The 12,945-nt window shown below is 49.0% G+C and overlaps 1 protein-coding gene across 5 annotated transcripts in view; it reads left to right on the top strand.

The window, feature by feature from the left end:
- The first annotated feature begins 5,910 nt into the window (after nt 1-5,910).
- The window catches only part of FGFR1 (fibroblast growth factor receptor 1), a 46,380-nt gene continuing 39,345 nt past the window's right edge, over nt 5,911-12,945 (top strand). For 4 of the 5 annotated variants that reach the window (XM_081045460.1, XM_081045459.1, XM_081045458.1 and 1 more), the window contains exon 1: nt 5,911-6,490. The gene's annotated coding sequence lies outside the window, so the exon portion shown is untranslated. Of the gene's footprint in view, nt 6,491-6,932; nt 6,956-12,945 lie in introns of those variants that run through there. The other variant, XM_081045461.1, reaches the window with a different exon arrangement.

Here is a 12,945-nt window from a genome sequence, read left to right as displayed (position 1 = left end):
TGTGAAGGCTTGAGAGTGGCCACTTAAATGTTGTCCAAATGGACTTGCATCTGACAGGGCATTTCTTTATGATGTCTCTTCTTGCCTAAAGATGAAATCATACCACTCAGTGTATGTTTGCTTTTTGTAAATATGCAATTAATTATGATTATTATTATTATTTTGCTGATCATAAGAGTAGTACATGATCGGGGCCAGGGTGACTTTGAACAAGTTGGGAAAGGTGCCACTTCCTCTGGGCAGATGTAACTCTGCAGCGGCACACAGAATTCGGCCCCTGAAACAACTTGCTCAACCATACAGATGACCCTGTAAACCCCCTCCTTGCAAAAATTTAAAATGATACATAGGCATGTAAAAAAGAAAGTGGAAGCTTTTATAATCACATCCCCCCCCCAAAAAAAAAACACTATTATGATAATAGTTTGGTTAACAGACCTTTGTTTTGTTTAAAACAAAAGAATGAAATTCAATTAAGGGGGCAAAAATGTAGATAAATTTTCTTCCAGGTAATCTACATATAGATAAGCACCCATGTATTAGGTATCTGAATGTGAGTGTGTGCGTGCCCCTGTTTTTTTCACAAAAGTGGTCCCTTATGTAACACTGTACAAAGCTTCTTGCTCTTCCCTCTCCATATTAGCACATATAGATTCATCTTATTCCTTTTACCAGATGCACAGTTTTGCATTTACAGATGTACCATGATTTATTTCACCAAGTCTCCTGTGGACCAATCAGATGGTGGGCACGTACGTTGTTTTTAGTGTTTTTCAACCAAAAAGAATGCTGTAATAATTATCATTGTACATAGATTATATATACAGTCTTTGTATACATATGCAAGGACATCTGTATATTAAATTCCTAGAAGAAGAATTATTGGGTCAAAAAGTATGTAAAATATATACCTAATAAATATTGAGAAATGTTATCAAATGGCCCTCAATGAGGCTATCCAATCAGCACTCCCACCAACAATGGTTTTGCGTGCTTGTTTTCTCACAACCTCACTAACACTTTTATCTTCCAGTCTCTTAAAATGCCTATCTGTCTTTTTTAACTTATCTGGGAGAACACTGTCTATTTTTAAATTGTCTTCCTCCTTGACCCCACCCATCCCCATATCACCAAAAGTTCTTAACAACCCAGGAGATGTCATCTGCAATTCTGTTAGCATATCCTTGGTTGGAATCCACTTCAAAGTTGAATCCTCAAGTATCCCAGTCTAACCTGAAACTTTGATCTTTGTCCCTAAGTAGGGCAGAAGCCTAAGGAACAGGGTCCTCCACTCCTGGGGAGTCCTCAGAAATGCAAATTGTCCACTGTTCTGCTACTGCCACCTCTGTCACCTCTCTAGGACCCAGCACAGTGCTTTGGATGAGCAGCTTTTACTGGGAGAGGGTTTGTAAGTTGGGGTCAGAAAGAGGGGAGAATTGAAGGAGCCCTGAAAGATAGCAGAAGACAAAAGGCCAGTTGGTTTGCAGTGAGCATTCTTAGGGGAGTCTGAAACTTACACCAGGCACTATGACTGTGAGGATCTGTTGAGATTTATAAAGCTTGTTCGTTTCTCCATATGTGATCTTGTTTTCTTGTTGTTTCACAGGAAAACCTATAACAAAAGGGGCTGCTTATTTGGGGGGATCGGCAAGGAAAGGGGAGGTTAGTGGGAAAAATATATCCTTTTCTGCGTGGGTCTTGGAGGAAAGAGAATCTCGAGGTGGTGGCAGTTAATGGATTGTAACACCACAAAGATACCTGGAAATTAAGTTCTAAAAAACGTGTCTTGGGCCAAAGGAAAGATCCTGTGCTGACATAGAGCAACAATGGCTACCATTTATTGAGCACTTACTATGTGAGTTCATTCCTTCAGAACAAAAGACTTCAGAACATTCCTTCAGAACAAAAGACAGAAGCTTCAACACCCCCACATCTACTCTTTAGTCTTGTCTTCCTCAATTATCCCAGATGAGTGCGTGGATTGTCACATGCTGTTTGTCATCTTTAAAGATTCAGGCATCACTTCCCGAGTTGTCTCCTTTCCTGATCTCTCCTCCCCAAACACCCTGCAAGTGCCCCTGGTGTGGCATGATTTGCAATGTTTCATCTCTCCCACAAGACTGTGAGCTCCCTGAGGATGTGCCCTTGTCTCTTTCATCTTAGGTCCACTATGCCTAGCACAGTGCCTGACACATGAGTGGAATGTGTCACCCTCCTCCCCAATGCTCAGTGAATAAATGTTGCATTAGGGCCAGACAAGCTTAGCTGCCACTGCTGCGGAGCTCCTTTTCCCACTCCCAGTTGGTAGGAGAGAGTGAAATGTTATTTACAAAAACACCAAGCCAAACAAGATCCTCCCTTCCCTGATACGCTGAAACTGTGCTGAGAACAGCCAGGGGTCACCAAATGGCAGCCAGATGGTAACTGACTGCTGCTACTTAACTCCAGGGGCCTGGGGCAAAAGGCTTGGCTGCCCACCTGTTCCTAGGGACCTGTGAACATCCACTTTGTAGGGAAAAACCCAGACGGTTCCCTCCTCCTGAATCCCTTCCTGCAACCAGGCCTCAAAACTGAGCCCCGGCCGGTTCCCACCAGTCTCAGGGACTCCCGAAGCTTGAAGCCAGCCTGAGCAGCTCTATGGCCAAGCCTCGCCCCAGTGTAGATGTTGCTTGCCTCCTGCCACTTCTGTAACAGGCAGGTGTTAACTGTGCAGTACCAACCCAGTGTAGGGGGTGGGAAACGCTGGCCCTGAAATAGCTAAACTCAGTTGGAGCAGGGGAACACTAGGAGAGAGGAGGAGCTCCCTTCTCTGTGGAAGAACTCTGAGGACACAAGTAGCTGAAGGAAAAGGGAAAAGTTTTTGTGCAGTGTTCCCAAACAAAGAGAACTGATCGGGCTTTGGGGAGAGCTCTGTTTACTCTGTTTCATTCAGCACCGGTTCCCTCCTTCCACAGATCTAGGAGGCAACAGGTTCCCAACTGGTTATCAGGTCCTCCAGCGTGAGGGCCTTTGTCTCCCCCTCAGACGTCTAGCTGGCAGGGCAAGGGGCCTACAAATCCTCCCTGACCCTCCCAGCTCTTTGTTATCTCAGAGGGAAGATTACATTTCTGTGTGGGGAGGCAAGGTGCCAGGAGGCCTCAGAGCAGGACAGAGGCAGGCAGAGAGCGATTGTCTGACCTCCTTTGCCTGGAGCTGGTCAGGGCCACCCTGGGGATACTCTCCACTGGCCTAGAGCCTATCCCAAAGTGAAGGGTCTGCATTTCAGAAAGAGGAGGGGGAGGAGCAGCATGGAAGGAGAGCAGAGCTGGAAGGATAAAAGCAGGCAGCTCTCAATTATTCAGGAGCCATGTTTGTGGTCTGTGTGAATGGCGCATACGTTCTCAGGGTTTCTCACCTTTTCCATTCCACTGTCTTTGGGTGTTTCCCTGAGAGCTGGGGGAGGGAGAGCTATCAAGCCGGCCACTTGCTTTCATTTTGGTTTCTTGCTAAATCTATAGAGAAATTTGTTCAGCATCAGATCTAGGCCCCTTAACACCAAACAGGCATTTAGATCATTCTCTTTCTGTTTAAATCAAGAGCACATTCTTCAGCCTCCTCTTTTGTGTTCAAGATACTCCTAAAATGCTTCCAAATCAAAAGAAAAAGGGGCTAGATTAAAAACCCCTGGTTTATGGGGTGGCCAGTTAGCTCAATTGGTTAGAGCATGGTGCTGATAACACCAACATTGCCAGTTCGATCCCCGCATGGGTCACTGTGAGCTTCGCCCTCTTTAAAAAACAAAAACAAAAACAAAACCCTGGCTTAGAAGAATCTTAGAGAGGAATGGTGATATAATGTCTTTTAGTAATAAGTAGGAAAATAGTGGTTGGGTATTAACATAAATGCTGGATTTTCCATAGCTGGAGTTCCCAACTCACATTCTCTTAAATTGTATTGCCTCCACTGGTCACCCTCATGAAATCTGCCAACAACACAAATATATAAAATGCCTCCTGAGTAGTCCTGAGCTAGGTCACATACAGAGATGGAATTCTTGCCCTGATACAGTTCAGGAGCTAGTTAGAGAGAAAGAGTAAAAAAGACAACTAACAAAGTTATTTTAAGTCTCATACCAGACGGTCAGTAGGGGTTCCAGGGATGAACAGGGCTGGGACTGGCAGGGAAGGCCTCTCCAAGGGAGAGGGGCTTGAGTTTTGCCTTCTTGAAGGCCTGGAATGAGAATTATTTAAAATGAAGGAGGCCGAATTGGTGGGCAGCTTATATGGGACGATTTAAAAAGAGCCTGATAAGGGGTGGCTGGATGGCTCAGTTGGTTAGAAGGTGAGCTCTCAACAACAAGGTTGCCTGTTCAATTCCTCCATGGGATGATGGGCTGCGCCCCCTGCAACTAAAGATTGACAAAAACGATGACTGGACTTGGAGCTGAGCTGCGCCCTCCACAACTAGATTGAAGGACAGTGACTTGGAGCTGATGCGCCCTGGAGAAACACACTGTTCCCGAATAAAATTTATTTTAAACAAAGAGCCTGATGAGGAGCTGAAGGGTAGAAGGGTGGGGAGATAGCTTATAGCCTATAAACAATGGCAGAAGTTCATGTAGTCCCCAAATATGTGAGTTCCTGCTTTTTACTTAGTTTTAAATTTATTCACTTTTTCAATAAGTATTTACTGAATATTTACTCTTTGGTCAGTCAAAAAACATTTACTGAGCTCCTACTATGCGAATGACACAGTGTTGGTGACAGTAAGGGAGTCCTAACCAACTGGGAATAATATGTAAATAAGTCTGGATGTCTTTGCAGATGCATGACTTGTCCAAAATTAAACAGCCCATAAGCAGGGGACAGAATGAAGGTATCTTTCATACTTAATATGACATATTTCTCACCCTACCAGTGTTCCCCAATCTGGCACCATGGGATTTGTAGAAAAAATACAAACTCTTTGCTCCTTCCTGGGACCACCTAATTCCTCAAGTCTGAGCAGGTGCAACAATTTGTGTTTTTCAAAAGTTCCCCAGAGGACTCATGTCTATTTGGATTAGGGAACCATTAAATTCTACCACTCTGTGGAAGGATCCAGAGGAAAGGGCATTTTAGCCACTTTCCCTCTGGTTCCACAGAGTACTGGAGGTACTCTGGGTGGGCTCTGATTAATTTCCAAACCAACACCACCCCTCAACTCCCCCCCCACTCACTGTTTGCTTCAGAAACATTCATGGCAGCCTGGAGACTTCTGGAGGCCAAGAATGGCGCTGTAGAATTGACAGGACCCCGCTTCCCGTGGACCACAAAACCTAAACTATGTGGCTAGGGAAAGTGGGATGGAAGAAAAGGATCTGAGGCGGGGACCCTTTTATTCTCATGAATAAAGATAGCTTGCATTTATTGAGTACGCCAGGCCCTCATCTAGTCCATTTAATCCTCAACTCTATAGAGCAAGTACTATTATCCTCCTTTGACAGATGAGAAAACTGAGACGTAGAGCAAAACAGATCATTACCCTCCAGCATACGGTTAGTCAGACTTCAAAGCTCTCGCCTCCACGTAGAACTTCAGGGCGACAGCGTCTTCTCACCTCACCCCCCAACACTGCTCCTGTGCCCAGGGCCTGCATTTGGGCGCCCTCCAGGCGATACCCAGATGGGGGCGGGGGACACGCACTCAGACGCAGAGCAGGCTGCACGCGAAGAGCAGCAGAGTGCCAGGTAGCTAGCTCAGCCCGCTCCCCGCTTCTCGGGGGCCAAGGCTCAGGAACTACAAGGCCCAGCAGGCAGCTGCATGGGGGAGGAGGAGGAGGTGGGACTAGCGCGGGGTGGGAGTGGGAGAGGGAGCCCTCGCGCCTCGCCGGCGCACAGCGCTCGGAGCGCTCCTGCGGGCACTGGTGCGACGGCCTAGCAGCGGGCGGCAGCGAGCGGGAGCCCGAACTCCGGTCCAGCCGCGGCGCGCGGAGGAGCCCGGGCTGTGCCCGGAGCTGGGCGGCCACGTCCGGACAGGACCGAGACGCTGCTTAGCGCATTGCGGCGACCTCGCCTTCCCCCGCCGCGATCGCTCGCCACCGCTGGAGAAGCAGGGGAGACCGCGGACTCTCCTCCGGTCCGAGGGGCGCTCCGCAGGGCGCACGGTACCAGGACTGCAGTCGGGCACGCCGCGGCGCCGGGGCCGCCGCAGGGCGATGGAGCCCGGGCTGCAAGGAGCGTGAGGCGCCGCCGCCGGATCTGGAGAGGGGGGCCACAGGGTCTGGAGACCCCGGGCGGCGGACGGGAGCCCTCCCCCCCGCCCCGCCTCTGGGGCACCAGCTTCGGCTCCATTGTTCCCGCCCGGACTGAAGGCGCCGGGCGCCGAGCGCCCCCGGGAGTCGAGGGCCGGCCGCGGGGCTGTCGCGGCCCCGCCAGGAGCCCGGCGGCGGGGGGCCGGAGCCGGGGACGCGGGCGCCTGCCCGCACCAGCCGCGGCTGACTCTCCGCAGGCCGAGCCGCAGCGCCCAGTGAGGTAAGAGCCGCGGCGCCCCCCGATCCGGGCGGACTTGGCGTCCCGGGCGGCCCCGGCGCTGAGCCTCCTGGCTGCGCGCTCACCCCGCCGCAGCCGGGCCGGGGCCGGCGCCTCCCTCCGCCCGTTACCCGCCCCCCTCCCCTGCCAACTCCCTCCCCAGCGCTCTGCGCCCCCCTTTTGTCTCCCCTCCCTCCGCTCGCAGCGCCTTCTGCGCCCCCTGCCCGCGCTCGTCCCGCCGCTCCTCCTGCCGACCAACTTTTCCGCCAACTCGCGCTGGGGAGCTGGCGAGGCGGCGGCGACTCCGTGGTGAGTCCGGGGAGGGACATGGCCCGGGCGAAGGCGGCGGCGGCCCTCGGGGTCCTCATCCTGGGGAGGAGGCGGGAGTGGGCAGCGAGCTGGGGGGGGTGTTGCGTTACACTCCATCTCTTTTTAGCCCACTCGCAGGGATTCACCCCAATTCAGCAGGTAGCTTTGGGCGGGACGCTGAAAGTCCGGGGTATTTCTAAGTCTTTTTCCACCTGAGGATAGTGGGGGGTCGTGTTGGGGGTGGGTGGGGGCATGAAGAGGGAAGGGAGCGGAGGGGTAGGTTAGCTTCTCTCGGAATAGGTTTTAACTCGTATGTCGTCACCAAATGGCTGAATCCGCTTTAGCTGAGAGCGAGAAAGGAATTCCAGTGTCCAGAGGGGCTTATCTTCTTAGTTCATCTCCGAAAGGGTCGGAAGTTTGGAGATGGTGAGGGCGCCCAGTGGGTGATGTTAAGGCCCGCGAAGGGGTCGGGGGAGGGGAACGTTCAGTTTCAGTCTTTTTCTAGGAGGTGGGGGAAGGGATGAGGGTTTTGTCCGGTGCGGTGTACTCGGCAGCGATGCTTGTTGCTTCCCTGGCCCAGACCCCTCTGCCCCTCGCCCCCTCCTCCCGTCATGTTTGAGGTTGGGAGAAGAGGGGCTAGAGCACTCATTTGCGGAGAAATTTATTGACGTTGTAGATGGAGTTCATTTAACACGTAGCCTGTGAAGGCAGCCCAGACACCTTTGGTGGTGGTGGTGGTGGTGGTATATGTGTATGTGTGTGGGGAGGGTGAATCCTGCTTCTTTCTGGGCCCAGAAGCTATTAGCCTATTTAAAATTTTCTGCGGTGTCTTTCTCCCCCAGCACGTCCCCCCACCCCCCATTTTCCACATGTAGCAGCCGCATCTGGTTCCGTTTCACCCCACACGGGTATACCGCGGCCACATTATTAATTAACATCATTCTTCCTCCCTTCCCCCTTCCCCGAATGAAAACTGGACTTCTTCAACTTGTCCTTTCCATGTCCTTAAAATTTCTGAAGATTTGGAGATGTGGGGGAAAAAGTTACCCTGGATCTCAAGTTATTTAGAATCTGGTGGTGGTGGTGCTTTCTCGATTGTGTGGAAGGTTTTAGGGGGTGGCACTTGTGAACGGTGCATCTGCAGGAGGTGGATTTTTTGGTCAAGGGTCTGACCCAGAACTGGCCCTGACGGAAGTTTCTGGAATCCAAGTATTGCTTCTTGAACCTTCAGTTGTAGTTGGAGCACTGGAAAAGTCGGACCCTGTCCAGAGGCAGCCGTCGGGTCTCGGGCAGTCCGGCGGAGGCGTTGCGCGTCCCTGTGCCACCCTCCCAGGAGCCAGCTCCCGGCGCAGCGGCCGGGGACGGGGCGGGGTGGGGGGCGAGGGCTGTTGCTGCCAGAGGCGCTCCTTGTGCGTTTTTAAGGAGTTAAATGGGCTGCAGCCCCCGGAAACTAAAGTGAGACATTTTACCATTTAAATAACGGCGACAGTTTTGAAAGCGGGGGTTGGATTGTGGAGGGTTTTTTGTGTTTTTGTTTTTTTGTTGTTTTTTTTTGCAATGTCCTTTGAGGTAGGAGAGCACCTTGTGGTCCAAAGTCGCGGGAGGGTGGGGAGAGTTGGTCTCTCTCACCCTCTCCTTTCCAGTCTCTTTCAAATTGAAAACACTTCTCTGGTTTCCTCTTTTGGGCGGTAGTTTTGGAGGCTGTAATGAAATCGCACTTTCTCTAGACATGGTAATTAAGGTGACTGTTTCCTCCGCAGATGTGCCCTGCCCTTTGCACCTCCGGACCAGAGCTTTTTTTGGAATACCATCTAAATTGTAGAACCTTAGCCTTGAGACTGTTTAGCAGAAAGTGGCCATTTTCCCCCGTTGGCCCAGGCTCCCTGAGGCTTGTTGAAAAGCTAAGTAGCAGGGCCTCGTGGGACGTGCCTCGGTCTGGCTAATTACCTCGAAGCCTGGGTCATCTCCTTTCCCTTCAGTGACCGAGGGCAAGAGGGAGAGCCATTGCCGACCGTCTGCCCTGTTGGCCTGCTTCCCTAATGACTTGTTTACATATTTGCCCCCACTTGATTGGGAGAAGCTCCAGGGCTGCCGCTGACCTGGGTGGAGCGCCGTGTGTTTGGGGACAGGGAGGCTGCTCCGGCCTGGCTCCAGCTGGGATGGTTGTATACTGCTTCAGTGATGAGCTTCTTGAAATATCTGTTGCCTTTACTCTTAGTCATAGCTGAGTGTCAGCTTTTTAATAAGGGCCGTCCATCCGGATGGATAGCCACTTGGACATGGGTGCTTTCACTGCCTGCTTTTATCATGCTTGTGGAAATGCCCATCTTGGAGGCGTTTTCACAAATGGGATTTGGGCCCGAGTGGGCGCTACTTCCTTTAGTTCTCCAGCAGACACTCTTGGGTGCTTCTTTATCTTGGCCTTTGGCCGTGGAGGATGTTAGAAAGTTCTGTTACGCGCCCTTAGAAAGAAGAGCACGCGAAGCAAAAGCACTGGTAGAAAGAAGGAACCTCTCAGATGTTATTGTCCCATTCCTTTTGAGGGAGAGGATTCAAGTACCTCCAGGCATGGTAAGCCTTGGCTGGCTTTCTTCCTGGTAGACTCCAGAGGGCAGGAAGATTGAGTTGAGTGTAGAGTAGGCAGACTCCAGCTATTGAGACCAAGGAAAGTCCATGGGTTTTTGCTTTGAGTTGTGTGCTTTCTGTTTGTTTTGGGTGTTGGCCTGAAACAAGACTCCTAAAATAGGCAATGTGCTCCTGTGAGCTTGGGGTTTTAGCAGGCAGCTCTTCTGAACGCTTTTTTCTTGCCTCCATTTTTAAATCTCTTTCATCAAAATGGCTGTTAGTTACGATCTTCCTAGGAAAGTTGGAGCCTATTGCTGCTGGAGGAAAAGGAGGTAGAGAGAATTGATTCAGACATCTTGTTCTGAAAAGGCCTCACATGGCTTGAATTTAATTTCCTCCTGGGAAATTTGTCTTGCACTTGTCTTCCCAAGAGCTTTGTAAAAGGTCTGAATTTGCCAGTGACTGGTGGGAGTCCAGATATAGAGCTTTAGAGAAGATTCTGGTACTTCCAGTTAGGATTAAATACCAGACTCAGGCTAGGATATTTGCTTTTCCACCCTAAGGTTGCATCTATCTTAAAAAGAAATTCTCTCCTTACCACCACTCCCCCTTGCAATTAAAGAAGCTATGCTTCCTCCCCAAGTAATAGCCCTCACCTGAGTGAATAACTCCAAGACCATGATGGTAGGCCACTAGTCCACCCGGTCTGCAATAGCAAGGTTTCCCAGTTTATGGTGGAGCAGATAGTGTTTCACTTACTATTTTTTCACTAATTTTTTATATACCTCACTCCCGAGGACATTTGGACACTTTCTTTACAGGGACTCAAAAATTTTAAATTAGCATTTCCCTTGGACCAACTAAAATTCTGCAAGCTGAGCTGCATAACTTTTTTCAGATGTTTAGTAAGTACTTGCCCTGCCACTCAACAGTGAGCAGAGAATGCTCACTTTGGGGAAAAATGACCATTTCTTTTAAATCTTATTCACCTCTAGAGGAATTAATGGTGTTGGTGTTACTTCCTCATTTCTGAGGAATTGAGATGTTTAGAAAATGTCTCAATTGGTATGTTCTGAAATAGAACTTGGCTGGCTAACAAGGAGTACTTTCCTATTGCTATTCTCCCGCATTCTCCACCTCTTTTCTGCAAGAGTATCTATATCAGTTTCTTTTCAGCCTTTCTTTCATTCATTTATTCATCCACTTAACAAATGAGTCAGCATCTGCTTTGTACATATTAGGTGCTAAGGGTATTAACAAAGGTTAGTCAGGTACAGACCCTGCTCTTAAGGAGCTTGCTATCCCATGGTGTTTTGGAAATTCAGAGGAATGAGATCCTCAGTTAGAAGGCCCAAGAAAGGTGGCTTTTTTAAGTGGTGCTCAGAGAATAGGAAAGCTTGGCCCGTTGAAGATGGAGGAAGGGCAACGAAGAAACACTTGGGCAGGGTATGGAGATTACCTGGAGCTGTGCTCCCCCTTAGAAATATAACACAAGTCTCATGTAATCTTAGATTTTCTAGTAGCCATGTTTGAAATTAAGTAAAAAGAAACAGGCAGAATTTATTTTTATTAATTAATTTGTTTAGATTTTGATAATATATTTGATTTAGCCTAATATACCCAAAGCATTATAATTTGAACATGTAATCAATACAAAAAATTATTAATGAGATGCTTTACATTCTTTTTTCATACCAAGTTTCCAAAATTTGTTTTTGTTTTTTCATTTCTAGCACATTCCAATTCACACTACCCACATTTCACGTGCTCAATAGCCACAAGCGGTGGTGGTCATTGTATGGGACAGGTAGGTCTAGAGCATAGGGTTTGAAGATGGACAGTGAGAAATACCTTTGTAAGGTAGGAAGGAAGTTTATGTCTTCCTGCTGCCAATTACCAAAATCTCCTGAAAGAGCTATCAAGAAGTGACTCAAAGCACAATGTTTATAATGCCTTACGTTCGATTAGGACTTTAGAAAGGAGAGAGCAGCCACTTTTACCCATGCTGCCCATTTGATCCTCATAATCTGTGATGTATGCAGGGCAAATATTTTAGCCTCTGAGAAGTGGGAAACTGAGGCTCAGAGAGGTTAAGTGACTCTCCCAGGGTGGGAGGTCATAAATGGAAGGGCAAGAATTAAGTTGTTACTTTTGCCAGAGAACAAAAAGAAAAAGACTTGGCCCTGAACTCATCAGCTAGTTTTCCTTACATATTTTTGGACAAGGAGATCTGACAGTCACAGAATCTTTACTCTTAGAATTCAGGAGAAACGCAAGGTCGTATATTCCAGCCCCTGCTTTCTCCCCAGCCACTATCCCATCTTACATTGAATTACTACTTATAGAGGAGAGAGCAAATCACCCATGCTCCAGATTTGATCTTCATAACCTGTGATGTAAGCAGGGCAAAAATAGTTTAGTCCTCTGATAAGTGGGAAAACTGAGATGTGCATGCCCCCTACCCTCACCTCACATTCCCCAGTGAGGACCTCTGCCAGAACCCACGTGGAGTTGGCTGCCAGTCCCAGGAGACCTGATCTGGGAGAGGCTGTTGGTGGAGCCAGCTGCAGAGTCTCTGAGGAAGCTTCTGTGTACACCTACGAGGCTACAGGTCACATCTGTCCAGAAGTGAAGGAAGGAGACTGTTCCTAAAAATCCTAAGGGATTTTAAGAATTCATTAATTAGTAGAATGAAAAGAAGATGCGGTGAAGGAAGAGGTGGCAATCCCTAGAGTCCCAGGGGGTTGTATCACCGACTGTTCTGCAGTAGGGTCTGTGCCCACCTACCTTGTCACTCCAGAAGTTGGTGTTGGGGGTGCTGGGAGCCTGGTTTTTTTCCTTAACATCCTTTGTTTTATAGACGTAGGACCTGAGGCCCAGAGGGGAAGGAGAGAGGAAGAGGCTTGCAGGGAAGCTGGCAGATTAGTCTGAAGTGCATGGATCGCAAAGCTGAAAGAGAACAGTCTGCAGCCAGCCCACACCTGTGAGGAGGTGGGCAGGCTTTTCCAGAGTGTCCAAGTGGGGTGGAAGCTGCCTGTCTGCTACATTTCAAAACAAGCTTAATCATCTTAAGACGATACCACCGATACCACCGTTTCCAACTGGATACTTAAAATTCATTTATTACTCTGGCGGTTCCTGTGGGACTTAGGTTCTTAGTTGGATGCACCTTTCTGCGTGACAGGCCTGCATCAGTTCGGTGTGTCTTTGGGATGTAATGAGATGTGGAATGTGGTTTAGAGATGTCCTCCGGTAAGCATCACTTCTGTACCAGGCCAAGCATCGTGCCCCTTCCTGTCCTAGACGGCGCATCTGTGAGCTGTTTGCGAGGGTCTTTCAACCAGTGGAATTGAGAATGGAGGCTCTCCCATTTCCAGAGTTACCTCGGATCTGCCTTTATATACTTGGTTTCTCTATGGCACAGGGATGCCCCTTGGAGAAAATGAGTTTGCATCAGGTAGAGCCAGGTTTAATCAACCCCAAATTTGCTTCCTCCCACCCTGTTCTCCAGCGTCTAAAAACCCGGTGATGAGAGTCTTACCAGGTGCCTGTTCTTGGGCAAAGTACTTAACCTCTTTGGGTCT

This window comes from Rhinolophus hipposideros (genome assembly GCF_964194185.1).
Source record: "Rhinolophus hipposideros genome assembly, chromosome: 4".
Lineage (NCBI taxonomy): Eukaryota > Metazoa > Chordata > Mammalia > Chiroptera > Rhinolophidae > Rhinolophus > Rhinolophus hipposideros.
The sequence above is the reverse complement of the archived record's forward strand: the minus strand, read 5'-3'. Positions and strand labels throughout refer to the sequence as shown.